Consider the following 13,905-nt stretch of genomic DNA (forward strand, 5'->3'; position numbering starts at 1 on the left):
GAGCAAATATGGAGACAAAGTGTAGGACAGAAACTGAAGGAAGGGCCGCCTGCAGACCATTCCTGGTATCCATTCCATGTGCAGTCATCAAAGATAGATGCTGATATGGATGTCAGGAAGTACATGCTGACAGGAGCCTGACATAGTTGTCTCCTTAGAGGTCTGCAAGAGTCTGACATATTCAGAGGCAGATGCTCACAGCTAACCATTGAGCTGATCATAGGGTTCCCAATGGAGGAGTTAGAGTGAAGACTGAAGGAGCTGAAAGGGTTTGGGACTCCATGAGGAGAGCAACAATGCCAACCAACCAGAGCTCCCGGGGTCTAAATCACCAGCCTGGGAGCACTTAGGGAGGGACCCATGGCTCCAGCTATATATGCAAGAGAGAATGGTCCTGTCAGGTATAGGTGGGAGAGGAGATCCTTGGTCCCATGAAGGCTGGAAGCTATGTGTGGGAGAATTCGAGGGTGGGGAGGTGGGAGTGGGGGGGTAGGTGGGGGCACATCTTCATAGAAGCAGGAGGAGGGAGGATGAGATAAGGGATTCCTGGGCGGGAGTGAGGGGACGGGGTAAGGGGAGAACATCTGAAATGTAAATAAAATATCCAATAAAAATAATTTTAAAAAAAGAATTACATATTGCAGAATACACAGCCTTGGTGTATCTACTCATCAAGCAAGCTGAGCAGACCTGCTCAAACCTCTGATGTCCTAGAATTTCAGCTGGATGCAGTGAAGACACAGACATCAGAGGCTTATCAATTTACTCTTCCCCCCGCCCCTCTTCTAATATCTCAATGCCCGTAACCAGCTTGAAGAAGTAATCAGCCCTTAATAATTCTACATTACTAGGTCTGTCAGAGGATCCTGGGCCAGAAGGCTGAAGATTGGATGCTCCATTTTGTAGTATAGGGACTGTCTGGTGTTCAGTGGTCTCTATAAATTGGCTAAGTTTTAGAAGCTATGCTTTGTGCTTCCCATAATTTCAGTTAATTCAGTCATTCTGGATTTCTTACGGGGTTGAAGACCTATAGTCTCATAGCCAATCCTGGCTATTTACTTTTAGAGAACAGATTTGAGAGGATAATTTCCCTATCCGTACCAATCTTACCATTACCATTACCATTACCATTACCTGCCTAGGCTGCCTTGAGTGGCTGCTTGCACCCGTGTGCTGTTGCCATCATACCCACTGCTTGTGCTCTGCCTTCTCCCACTCTCAGCCCGGATCCTGTCCTTGTTCTTTCTCTTCGCTGAGTGCTCTTCTTCCTACTGCTGTTCCCACTACTTTCTTGCTCCCCATCCCCACCCCCCACCTCCCCACCCCCCCTCCACACACACACCTCACCTTCCTTCTCTTCCTGACTGTCTCCCAAGCCTCCCCTCAGCCTCCCAATTTACAGCTCTTTCTCTCCCAGGCTGTTCTCCCAGTTTTGATGCTTCTCGATCTGGGCTCCCCATGCTCGCTCTTCTCCTCTTTGCTGTCTCACTTTCCTCCTGGCGTTTAGCACCTGTGGTTCTCTCCGCCTTTGCTCTACTCTGTACAGCCTCTTCCTCAGCGCTTCCACTCTCTTCCCTAGCCTGCCTGCTTCCTATCTGCCTTGAGTGATGTTCATTGCTCTTGGCCCCAGCTTTCTTTCTAGCCCCGCCCTTCTGTTCTTTTTTCACATCACCATCTTCCTAGGTGTCCTCTGTCTTTCAGACCTCACCTGATCTGACAGGGCCCTGCTCTCTTCCAATCCCATCTTCGCAACCATGTCTCTTAGGCGCTCTCAACTGTGTTCCTTAAGGCTCTCCTTAGACACGCCTTCTTTGTTGTGCTGTTATCTGTTGGGGGTCCTAAACAGTCTGGACTGGATGGTGTAGCTGGATTCTGAATTGAAGCAGAACCTTTTCCTCTGGGTCACAGCAGGGAGCAGCAGACCTCCTCACTTTGATAACGTCTAACTTTCCTTCCTTGATACCAGCATCTGCCTGCATCTTCAGCAGCAAATCCTCTACCAGCTGCTTCAATGCCTACTTCTCCTCAGGTTCATGATGATCCCGACCCACGTGAGTCAAAAATATTTGTCGCACGATGGAGTGTGTAAACGTGCTGAGTTCAGGGCAAGCTCGAAAGAAGCTGTGTATGAATTTATAACTGAGCCTGAAAACTAACATAAAAAGACAGTGCCAGGAGGTTGTACCTAAGAGAGCACACTACAGTATGGCTCAATATGTTATCCCTGCATAAATAGGCACATCTTTTTAAAGAATCTTTAACTACCAAATGTCTTTACTCAATAGATGTAACTATAGGTATAAAAAAATTGGTCCTTTACCTTTGAAATAGGCACTGACTGACCAACCCAACCGAGGTCTTCTAGGTAGTGTGTTTGTAAGGTTGATATGGGTTTTTGATTTTCAATAGTACTTGAGGGGACTCTGTAATGTATACATTTACAAATATTTAGTTGAAGGAGACTGATACCACATTTATACATATAGCCACAAATCATATGACACTAGAAACAGAAAGATAAAAATCCTTACACTTTTGCCTAACTATAGAGCAATGCATTAAAATGCATGTAATAAAAGTGAAATAAATATCTCAATATATTTTTCTAAATATTTATTAAATAAGGTAAAACATGTACATATACATATATACATGCACATATATATTCATATACATGTGAATATATATGAATTCATAATAAAGGGGTATGTGGAAAAACACATAAATGTTTTCAGAAGCCAGAGAACAGCAAAATAAATAAAATTATTCTGTTATTTTATAATAATATCTTTACATCAGATTATCTTTAAGGTTCTATACGATATCTGTAGGTGCAACACAGCTGCATGTGTCAGACATGCATGTAGTGGAAACACAGGCTATGGATGTTGTTCACACACCATGTACCTCTCCAGAGGGCTTGCTGTCTCTTTCCAGCTCCTCATGTTCTGAGCTTATTCTCTCATGCATTAGTAACCTGCTGATGCTCTGACATGACAGGAACAGATTCTGACACGTGCCATCCACTAGGCTTTTCCCTCTCCCCAACACCAGTACAGCCTATGCAGATATCCACTGGGTCAGTCAATAGAAGTCATGTCTCTCTTGCTTTCTAAATATCAGCTAAAAAGAAATGAAGTATCTTCCTGATTTTTTTTAAATCAACTCCTTCCTTCAGCTCATGAATATTATTCGTTATGGGAAAATGTCTTTACAGACAGGAGAAGGGCCAAGACCATGTAAAATTGGAAGGGTTTTTTTTTATCTAAAATAAATATTTCTCTTTCTCTGCATCCCCCAAAGCTAGAAAACATTAGAAGTCAGATGTTCTGGGGTGGGGGTGGAAGTCCTCAAGAGGAATTCATGATTATGAACAGAACTTTGGTCATAGAGCCTATTTATAGTTGCCCTGAGCCTGGGGGAGTGGGGGAAAAGGCTGGAGGAGTGGCTAGGGGTCTTGAGCACCAGTGTACCAGTCATGGCTCCAAATTCCTCACAGGACTCTGTGGAATCTAGACACCAGGCACAAAACACGGGGCCGGGGCAGGGGGTGGGGGGATGGGTGCCTCAGCACAATTCTCAAAATAGCAGAGAACAAGACACACAAAAGGGACACAGAACACACTGGAACATAAGCAGATCTCAGTTCCGAGTCTATGCCCACTCCCCAGAAAGTCAAATCTTTATAACTACCTTCCCAGGAACTAAGAGCCCAAGCTTCACTAGAACACAGGAAGAACCCGCTGAATTAGCAGACACCACAGTGGCTGACCACTGGAAAATGTGTCTCAAGTCTCCTGCTACCCTGTACACGATGTCTTCAGCTACTTGGTAAAAAAAAAAAAAAAAAAAAAAAATGGAGAAGGGCTGAGAGTGTGCAAACATCTGGAGGCCCTGGTGTGACCCAGTGGGAAAAAGCCCAAAGGCACCACGTTGGGTCTCTGACATAGCAAATGCCTAGGTTCCATACCAGAGGATGAGGCTCAGAAGTCTCAATAAAGAGACGCATGGGAAAATCCACATCGTAGGCATTCAGGAAGTACTCCTTGTTCTAGGGCATTGTTGCTACTATGTCAAACGAGGTCATATTCCTTTTCCTTGCCACGCCATGACAGCCAAACTTGGGTCCCCTTCACCTCGGTTCCCTGGTTTCTTTGCTAACCACAGAGGTGTTGTCTGCCACTGGACCAAGCACCCTCCAGCTCATATACCTTTTTCTGGAAATAGCCTGCTGCTGTTCTCCCTTGTGGTGGACGGGAACAGGGGGAGAGTGTTGGGAGTCGACTCCTAGCAGAAAGCGACTATCATCTTTGCAGCCATCTCAGGCCATATACCCTGACAAGAGACTTGTTTTCAACAGCCTACAACAGCTGAGCACACTTTGATAAACATCTTGTTTTTCTCACATATCTTGTTTTGCTTTTTAATGCCCTCAGCTGCAAGGTGCACGTGATATCCACGCTGCAAGGCACATGACAAAGGGCCTTCAGCTGTGCTTGTCCACGAGGACAAGGCATGTGGTAAAGCGTATAAATACCCAGGATTTCCTTTCAATAAATGAGACTTGATCAGACTCTCTGTCTTGTCTCTATTCTTGGCGTCTCTTTCCCCTCTATCCTCACTCTCTTTCTTGCTAGACCCTGACCCGCAGACTGGAGCAGCAGCTTGGGCCGGGACAGGATAGGACGTGCTGTCTGGAACTGAGATGAGAGACCATCAGTTACACTACAAGTTGACACGCTGGAGCTTTTATTAGTCTAGGTGTGTGTTATTATTACATAAGTTCTTGCAGTTTGAGTAGTGTGATTTTTTTAAACTGCATTTATAGCCATGTAACATGGCATTTATCTTCTTGGATCTTACTTTCCGTCCATAATGAAGCACTTTTAATTACATTTCATTATTATACCCAGATTTCTAGACTCCTTTTTGACTAGAGTTTCATCTTTTAGGACTAAAATGTTAGCCTCATTAAACACTTATTTTTCTCCTTATTTCCAGTTCTTTTCAACCACTTTTCCATTCCTCATTTTCATAATTTTGACTACTTAGGATTCTTCATATTGAGTCCTATGTGGTATCTGTCATTTGTGACTGGCTCACCTCACTATGTCCTGCAGGAGGGGCAGCATTCTCCATGTTGCTGATTATCCTCCTAACCGCCTTATTTCTAAAATTGCCCAGTATTCTAGTGTGTTATGTTCTCTTTGCCATTCATCTCTGCACACTTTGAATCACTTACATCTGTTGGCTTTTGTGAATGTAGATATGCAAATATCTCCTTAAGATCTGGAATTATGGAATCATGTGACAGTGTTAACTTAATTGGCGGAGGGTTGGATTTCTAGTTTTATGAAGCAGCTGTACCATTGAAATTTCCACCTGCAGTGAAGACGGTTCTAATTTTCCTACATTTTTATATACTTGTTTTCTATCTCTTTGAAACTGGCCATTCTAGTGCTTTTGAAATGGTGTCACCTCTTAGTTCTGACCAGCATTTTTCAAAAGAAAAAAAAAATTCAACCAAACAAACCTTCAACACTGACTCTAAGGGAAAGTTTTGATACATTGGAGAGATATAAACTTCATTTATGCTTTAAAATCTTATCAGCAAGTGATTAGAAGGTCACATTCAGGTGCAATTTGTTTGAAACCAACAAATTATTATTTCAACAATATTTGACATGTATACTGTACTCAAGAATACAATAATAAAATATCTCCCTAGAGCACATAAATATTCTTTAAAAATAAACTTTATGCAATTGTTTTTTTTTAAATTTTGGCAACAAATACAAAACTCTGTAATTTTTCCCTGATGCTTATTGTAGCAGATGAAACGTGTGCCCCTTTAAAAACAACCTTTAGCATAACTCATATTCTTAATGTCATAATTATTAAAGAAAAGACCTGATAAGCCATACCTACTTATCTAACCAGGAAATGAAGTATTGTATATCATTTGTTGTCTCTTCTTAGTATATACATGTTTGCAATACATCCAATGGCTGAACTGGAAATGTATAACTATATTTTAAAAACTTGCTTCGTCTTCAAATCTTTTTATTTAATGTAATGTAATGTGATTGACCACACTGGGTTGCCATCTTCATGTTTCTTTTTAAACCGAAGTATGTTTTCACATTTTAAAAGGTTTCCCTCTCTGTGTACTAAATCACTTCAGGTTGTACCTCTGTCCCATCCTGCCCTTTGTAGATGGGGCGCCGTCACGTGCCTGTCTGTCCTTATGTCTTCCTCAAAGCACTGTTTGTCAAGGGAAGTTTCTGATACATTAAGTCAAAACGGTATAAACCTTCTTACACACATATCGCCAAATTGTTTCTTTACCAATTTGTACAAAGTTCAACACCAGTAGGAACACGTGTTCTCCACATGACATATATCCAAAAGATCACATAGTAAAATTCCTTTTGGAGCTAGAGTCATCCTCAGGACCCGCAGGCACTAGGTAACTCAGATTTCAGAGCTCTGAGATATTCCAGTCCCCATTGGAAGACAAAAGAAGCCTTTACACAGAGTTGTATACACAATCCCAAACAATTTAATCTCTGTTTTCTTATTATTCTCAGTATGCTGTTAACAGTTCCTGTGCACTTAGAGAAGGATAACATGGAAAATATCTGTCTACTACAGGTGCATTTTTATATCAAGCAGTGTAGATCTTTAGTGGATGAGGAGGAGACCGTGGGTAGAGAAGACACTGTGAGGGTCTGTAGGACTGAGGATGCTCACCTGGAAGCAAGTACAAAGGCCTCTCCTTCATATGCTCATCAAGCCTCCAGGAACTTTCTAATTAAAATTTTTCTAATTAAAATTGCTAGGTGAATGAAATAAAATAGCGTCATTCGTTGCTTTAGTCTATATGATTTCTCTTTTTGTATAAAAGTCTCTTTGTGGGTATTACTACACAGAGATAGACGACGGCAGAAAATTCCAAAACCTGCATCTTAAGTCTGTTCCAAAACTCCACATGTGGTCACATGATCACATTCGAGAAAAAAAAAAGTTCTTTTTTTTTTTGTATGTTTCTTGGTTTATATATATATATACTTATTGATCTCAATTTTACCAGCTTTAATAATTTCCCTTTAAATTTATCCTTTTCCTTGACTTTATAACCCTCAACCGTGATTTAAATTTAAATACTTTCTCAGACAACTCAGACAACCACTCCTTTCTACTGGCTACTTAAACTTTTCATTCTTTGCCTCTATACATTTTTGTGGGTATGTATTATTTCTCCTGAGACGTTAAAGAATCTATTGAAAACACAGGTCATCTCCCCCTTGGTACTAAGTAGACAGTCATTAAGAGTAAGAACCCTGGGCAGAAGTATGCATTTTTTTTTCCTAATGAGACACAGAGAATTACCCTGAGGCTTAATCAGCTGAAACAAAGTCTCTGACTTTGGAAATCTAGGTAGAGCTCAGCTGTGAGCTTTGACCTCAAGACAAAACTGCCATTGAATTCTTTCCAGGGTTGTTTTCTGAGGACTCTCTCAATGCTCCATAGCCTGGCTGGCGGCAGGACACAGTCGCTGAAGACTGCCACCTTAAGGGCTCCTCTGCGGGCAACAAGACATCTGCCTCTGTTAAATAAGCAGGCAAGAACAAGCATGGGCAGCTTGTGACCTCATTCTGAATGACAACCACTCTTGCCATGTTACGTTTGTTGTCAGTAAGCTGGAATGCAACTTCCTTTCTAGAAAGAAGACCGTCAGGAGTGGGAGCTCACTGGCAGCTTATAGACTCAGCGGCTGGCCGCCTTCTTTAGAGGGTGGGTGGTAAGTAGCCATTTTATAGCCACAGTCTATCCACTCAAATTGGATTATGTGAGCTTTATGTGATAGAAGGTGACAAAACACATAATCTTTTCAAGTATTTATGATCGAGACACATTTTTAATTTAATTTTTATGTTTAAGTGTACATGTACTCACGTGTGTGTGTGCGTGCACACACACACACATGCATACTTGTGAGTGCCAGTAGTTACCAAAGCAGTGTAGAAGAGGGCATTAGATCCCCTAGAATTGGAGTTATGGATGGTAGTGAGTCACCCAAAGTGGTGATGGGAACTGAGTGTGGGTCCTCTGCAAGAGCAGAATCTGTACTTAACCACTGAGCAATCTTTCCACCCTCAGACTACAAGTCTATTGGCGAGTGACATAACTGTGGTGTTCATTTTTCTCCTCCAGAAGAGCCCCCATCCCTGCTCTTTGGAAGATCATATACAAACTACACTCATGATACTTTCTGTTACAACTGGGTGTGTGTGCCATCAATAGCTATAGCTCTAGGAAACTGAGGCAAGAGGACCTGGAGACTGATATCTAGAGCATGCCTGAGTTACATCTCCAATTGAAACTCCCAGCAAGCTAATGCTGAGAATACAGACTCTTTAAAGATTTCCTCCCTGTTTCAGGGATCCCATCAAGACAGCCCTTCTGCAACTTTCCTCATAACAGAAATGTATGTTTTTGTCAGACCTAAATGCCTAGGTGATGAAGGGTGTGTCTGTGTCCCCAGCTATGCTGTTGGGAGCTTATGACTTAGTGAGGTGTACTCCAACTGGCCCCTAAGCTCTCAGGCCAGCGGCTTTGTTTGCTCAATATCTAGCTACAAGATTTAGCTTGTCAGAGTTCACGACTCCAAACAATGACCTTAGCATTTTGGAGAACTTTATTTACATGGCATTAAGCTACGAATGACCTTAAGTTCTAAATAAAAGTTACATGTGCAATTTGTTTAAGAGGCTTGTTTTTAGAGAAAATAAATTATCTGACAAGTTTAATTGTGTGTGTGTGTATGTTACAGATCAGGCTAGTGAACACTTCACTCAACATTTAAAAACCCTTAATTAAAACCTTTCGCGGTATATGATGCTCACATAACAAAATGTAGCAAAAAGCTATAAAATCTAAACACAGTTTTAAGAGCGTGGTGGTGGTACAGAGATTTGCAGGCCTGGCCTTCTGGGTGGTCATGCCTGTAGGCAAGTTCCTTGTCTCTGTTTTCTCAAAGAACTTGAGAAACAGAAACTTAGAAACAGCTTGCGCTATGTGGCACTAACTGAAGTCTGCTTAGTGTGAAGTGTTGATAAAGTCAAGGTCACCGTATCTCACAGTAGCAACCCTTGTCCCTGGTACTGGGATTCCTACAGCTTTCAGGTGCTGGCTGGTGTGTTCTCTTGTCTGTTCTTGGAACCTTCTCCCTCCCCAGTCCAGACCTCCCTCCTCAGTTCAGATGGGGCTCACAAGAAAGGCTTGGACCTCCTCCCCATGTGACTTATACTTTCTCCAAAGACAGACAGACACAACTGAGGACACAAGATTTTGAATTCACACTCTTTCCAGGTGGGATCACTACCATATGTTCTAATTCTTGTGGAAGCATTAGCCACAGAGTTTATATTCAATCACCATTAGTGACCCCAATGTACAAGGATTCTGTGGAATTCTTTGTCAGAAGGTGCCATAGTGTTTCAACAACAGCTTCTTCCTCCTTCTTCTCCTCTTCTTCCTCTTCCTCCTCCTCCTCTTCTTTCTCTTCTTCCTCCTCTTCCTGTTCCTCCTCTTCCTCTTCTTCTTCCTCTTCCTCCTCCTTCTTTTTACATTCCCATAATTTATAATTTTGTTAATAACATATAACATACTAGCAACATATAACACAACATATATGTTTGTTAATAAAATGCTAGAGGCTCCTAGCACTTTGAATGAAAAGTTTGAAGTGGTTAGGTAGGTAACTGAAAGTCAGATCACATCATATTGGACAACATTGTGGCTATGATGGGGCTCACAAAAATAGCAGCTTTATTCCGTCACATCGGGGCCAGAGCCTAGCCTCTTGGTGCTTCAGTATTAGCCACGAGAAGGAGGAATCAACATATTTGAGAGGTAAAAGAGACCATCATTCTACAACCTACAATCAACTCAGAGTTACACAAGGCGCTATTGCAAGAGAACCATGCCTCCTCTCTGTAGGAGTAACTGCCATTTGAACAGAAGACATGGAGGGGGAGGAGGAAGTACCTAATGGAAATTTCAATGAAGCTGCATAAGCCTCACGGGGAAGGTGTGTGTTTCATCCATTTTTTCAAAGGAGGATTCCTGGTATTAGGCGTCTTCAGATTCGATGCACGTGTACTAAGAGGCGCTATGCCTCAGGTGCACTTTCTGGTTTGCAGTAGTCTTGCTCTTCACTTGCATTTATTGTAGGAATCAGAAAACATGGGAGCTGCCCTTGAGTATCTGCCCTATCAGTGCACAGAATGTATGTCTTTTCTATCACACGAGTGTTCTCTCATTTTCAGAGAGCTGTATACAGCAAATTTTAAAAAATCATTTGTGGTTCTGGCCTGAGTGAACCAGGCTCATCAGAACACCCAGAAATTAAGAGGTTTTTGGTCGTGGACGGCTGCTCCATGGCTGTCATCATGCCACAAAATGAATACATTGAATTGCACTGCAAACTGTATGGATATCGTTTGGACTACCATGAGAAGATTGACCCAAAGGCTATGCTCTACCATAAACAGAACCATGCCAAGAAAATACAAGTGAAAAAGACTATTAAGATACATGAAAAGAGAAACACCAAGCAGAAGGATAGAAGGATGATGAGAAGACTCCGCAGGGAGCAGTCCCTGCCTGTCTGCTGGACAGAGAGGGGCAGTCCAGAGCAAAAGTAATTTCCAACAGATTAAGCAGAAACAAAAAGAAAAGGGAGGTATGTGGGGGGGATGGGAGGTCCCTCTACCCAAAGTCTGTGTCCGAAGAGAAAACAGAAGCATTGAAAGTTATTCCAATAGGAAATTAAAGGCATGGAAGAGAATGGTTACTGAAGTCTGCTTTGTTGGTGATGGTTTTACAAGAAAACCACCTAACTGTGAAAGGTTCATTAGGCCAATGGGTCTACATTTCAAAAAAGCCCATGTCACACACCCTGAGCTGAAGGCTACTTTTTGCCTGCCTATACTCAGTGTGAAAAAGAATCCATCATCCCCATTATATACAACCCTGGGTGTGATCACCAAAGATACAGTTATTGAAGTGAGTGTGAGCGAGTTGGGCCTCGTGACACAAGGAGGCAAGGTTATTTGGGGAAAGTGTGCCCAAGTTACCAACAATCTTGAAAACGATGGGTGCATAAACTCAGTCTTGCTGGCTTGACAGTGACGTCATACAAGTCATTCCACTCACTACCGAAGACTACACACTGTCAGGAAACCACCATCGCTGTGACCTTTCTGAATCACCAAGCAGCCATACCCCATGTGCAGTCATCAAGAGGTATTTATTAAGGAAAATAAAACACTGCCCAATTAAAAAAATCATTTGCACACATATCCAAAGTATCCTTTTATCCTGAGGTGACTGAGCAGATTTAACGGCACATGGTCAGTAGGATGTGAACGGAATCCCGTCTCAGATGAGGAAAGGTGTCAAAGCACGTCATCATCCTGTGTCCTACAACCCTCCAGCCAGCAGGCTGATTGTTTGTCCTTCACTTGTGGGTATGAATAAGTGTGCAACAATGTGTGTGTGTGTGTGTGTGTGTGTGAATGTGTGGCTGTGTGTGTGTGTTTATGTGTGCATGTGTGGCTGTGTGTGTGTTTATGTGTGCATGTGTAAATGTGTGTTCGAGTGAAAAATTACTGATTTAGTCCCCAGACACATCTGACAAAAGGAAACCCTTTCCTGTGACTTCAGGTGGGTAAATCCACTTCAGGCTCTAAGCACGGACGTTTGTGTGGATATCTGTACTGCTACTTCCAAAACTGGGTTTGATGGCTCACATTCCGAAGATTTCAAGTTTTTCCTTCTTGGAATTGGTGTCACAGGCATCGCCTTGGGTCAGCTGAGAGTCTATTCTCATGATGTTCTCTAACTCCACTAGCTCTCGCAGCATCTAACCTCTCAGGCATGTGGCTTTGTACTTTACTTGCTTCTTTTACTTCCGTTTACATGTCATCACTGACTCGTTCCCTTTCCATTGCTTCTGCCCTGAGTCTCTCCCAAAGCTCCACCTCCAGATTCTCTTAGGCAATGGAGATTGTGTTTGGTAAACTTTAGACTTCAATAAAATGTTCATAATAATATTCCATTATTGCATACTTATAAGGCCTTCCACCTCTTGCTTCTTTCTTGTTTGCTGTCAGATTTTGAATCAACTGTGTTCTGTTTTCACCAAAATAATGTGTTGAGCTTGTAAAATAACTGATATCTGAGTCTGTAAATAGCCAATGGTTGATCCTAATAGTTAAGGACATATCAAAGTGATATATTCGTAAGGGTGAAACCTCAGACAATACCGCTAAGTGAATAATGATATAAAGCTTATTTGACTCTCCTGTGGCTAGAGAGTTTGGGTTTGGTTTTTTGACATATAATTGTGTCTGCTTCTCAGCTTTGGTCTTCCATGTGGCTGTAGCTCCCACCTATCCTTGTCATGCTTGGTGTCCGTTGAATGATCTAATAAGGAGATTCGATGTGATGTCATAGTAAGGGTCCTCTAGTGATCTTGCATTAAGAATCAGTTTCTCAGACACTAGTAAGTGCTCAGACACTAGTAGGTTCTAGACCATTTCATTTATCCAGAGGCAAGCTCTGGTTCTGTGTGGTTCTGCATTCCACCTCTTGCTGGGGTGTGGTACTACCACAGGGCAAGCCAAATGCAGAGACACTAGACTGTATTTACCCTGTGCTGCTGTCAGGTGCTGAGCTCGAGGGAAGCACCAATACACCACTCAGGGGGTGGGAAAACACAGTCTAAGATGTGGGAGTCCAAGGCTGAAGTTCCCTAACTATCTCTCTCATCAGGAGAGAGGGTCGGGAGTCCACGGGCCTTGGATGAGGAGCCTGGGGTTGGGAGCTCCCAAACTTCTGGACATCCAGAGGCCACTGGAAGTCTCAGAGGAGCCAAGAACAGAAAAGGCCTCCAGGCTGAGGATGAGCCCTGGGTGGGGGAATGGGGAACTCCAACTTAGCTTGGAGGTGGCCAGTCCAGAGCACAGAAGGGCCTTCTGTGGGAGACTTAGATGGCATAGCTCTGTAGTCAAAGACTTCCTCATGTTCCTCAGGGAAGTTCTTGATGAGAGAGATAGTCCTTGGTTCCAAACTGTTTACTGATTGTTCATCATGGAAAATGGGTGCATACCACCTCCTCAGGGCTGACCAGAGATTAAATGTCTTTTATAGGAAGGAATGTCTGGAAGAGAAGCTTATTGGCTAAACCTTCAGGGCCTTTAGATACCTCAGAATTCTGTTCTGATGTGTGACCATAGGTCAAGTTCCTATGTTAGGAGTGTGGTCACATGATAAGGGCCTGGTCGGAAGCAGGTGAAGGTCCTACCATCCACTCTGGGCTACTGGGCTTCCTATCTGCTCAACCTTACCAAGTTTCCTAGAATGGTCCACTGCCCCACAGATATGGTTTTCCCATACTTATTTGATGAGTGTAGCATGTTATAGGGCAGACAACACAAGACATGAGGATAGAATATCCAATCAGAAGATTTTGATGAATCCCTCTGTTTTAGATGCCTGTCTCAAAACTTTTGAATGGCAAGTCAAGGCCTAGGTGCGTGACGTTGTGCTGCTTCTTTATAGATTGGGGGAAGTCCCTCCGTGTTGTAAGAATACCAAGTCACCTTCCTCTCCTGTCAATCATCTACCTACCAATGGTCATGAACTAGATAGGCTGTTGGGAAGGGAAAGGGGTACCCTAAGTGAGATTTTGGTCTTTTCACTTTGACTTGGAGAATTTTCGGTTCCTGTTTGTTGTGGTAGTGATCTGCTTGTTTTGTAACTAAAGTAGAGTCACCGGGCTTAAACATTTAAAAATAAATAGTAACCCAAACTTTGGTGATCATTTGTCACAAT

General features: G+C 42.6%; 1 pseudogene; it reads right to left on the reverse strand.

Annotated features, from left to right (window-relative positions):
- Positions 1-1,130: 1,130 nt before the first annotated feature.
- Positions 1,131-5,139, reverse strand: LOC114622367 (annotated as a pseudogene).
- Positions 5,140-13,905: the final 8,766 nt, after the last annotated feature.

The sequence above is a fragment of the Grammomys surdaster genome, unplaced genomic scaffold, assembly GCF_004785775.1.
Source record: "Grammomys surdaster isolate TR1022 unplaced genomic scaffold, NIH_TR_1.0 188, whole genome shotgun sequence".
NCBI lineage: Eukaryota > Metazoa > Chordata > Mammalia > Rodentia > Muridae > Grammomys > Grammomys surdaster.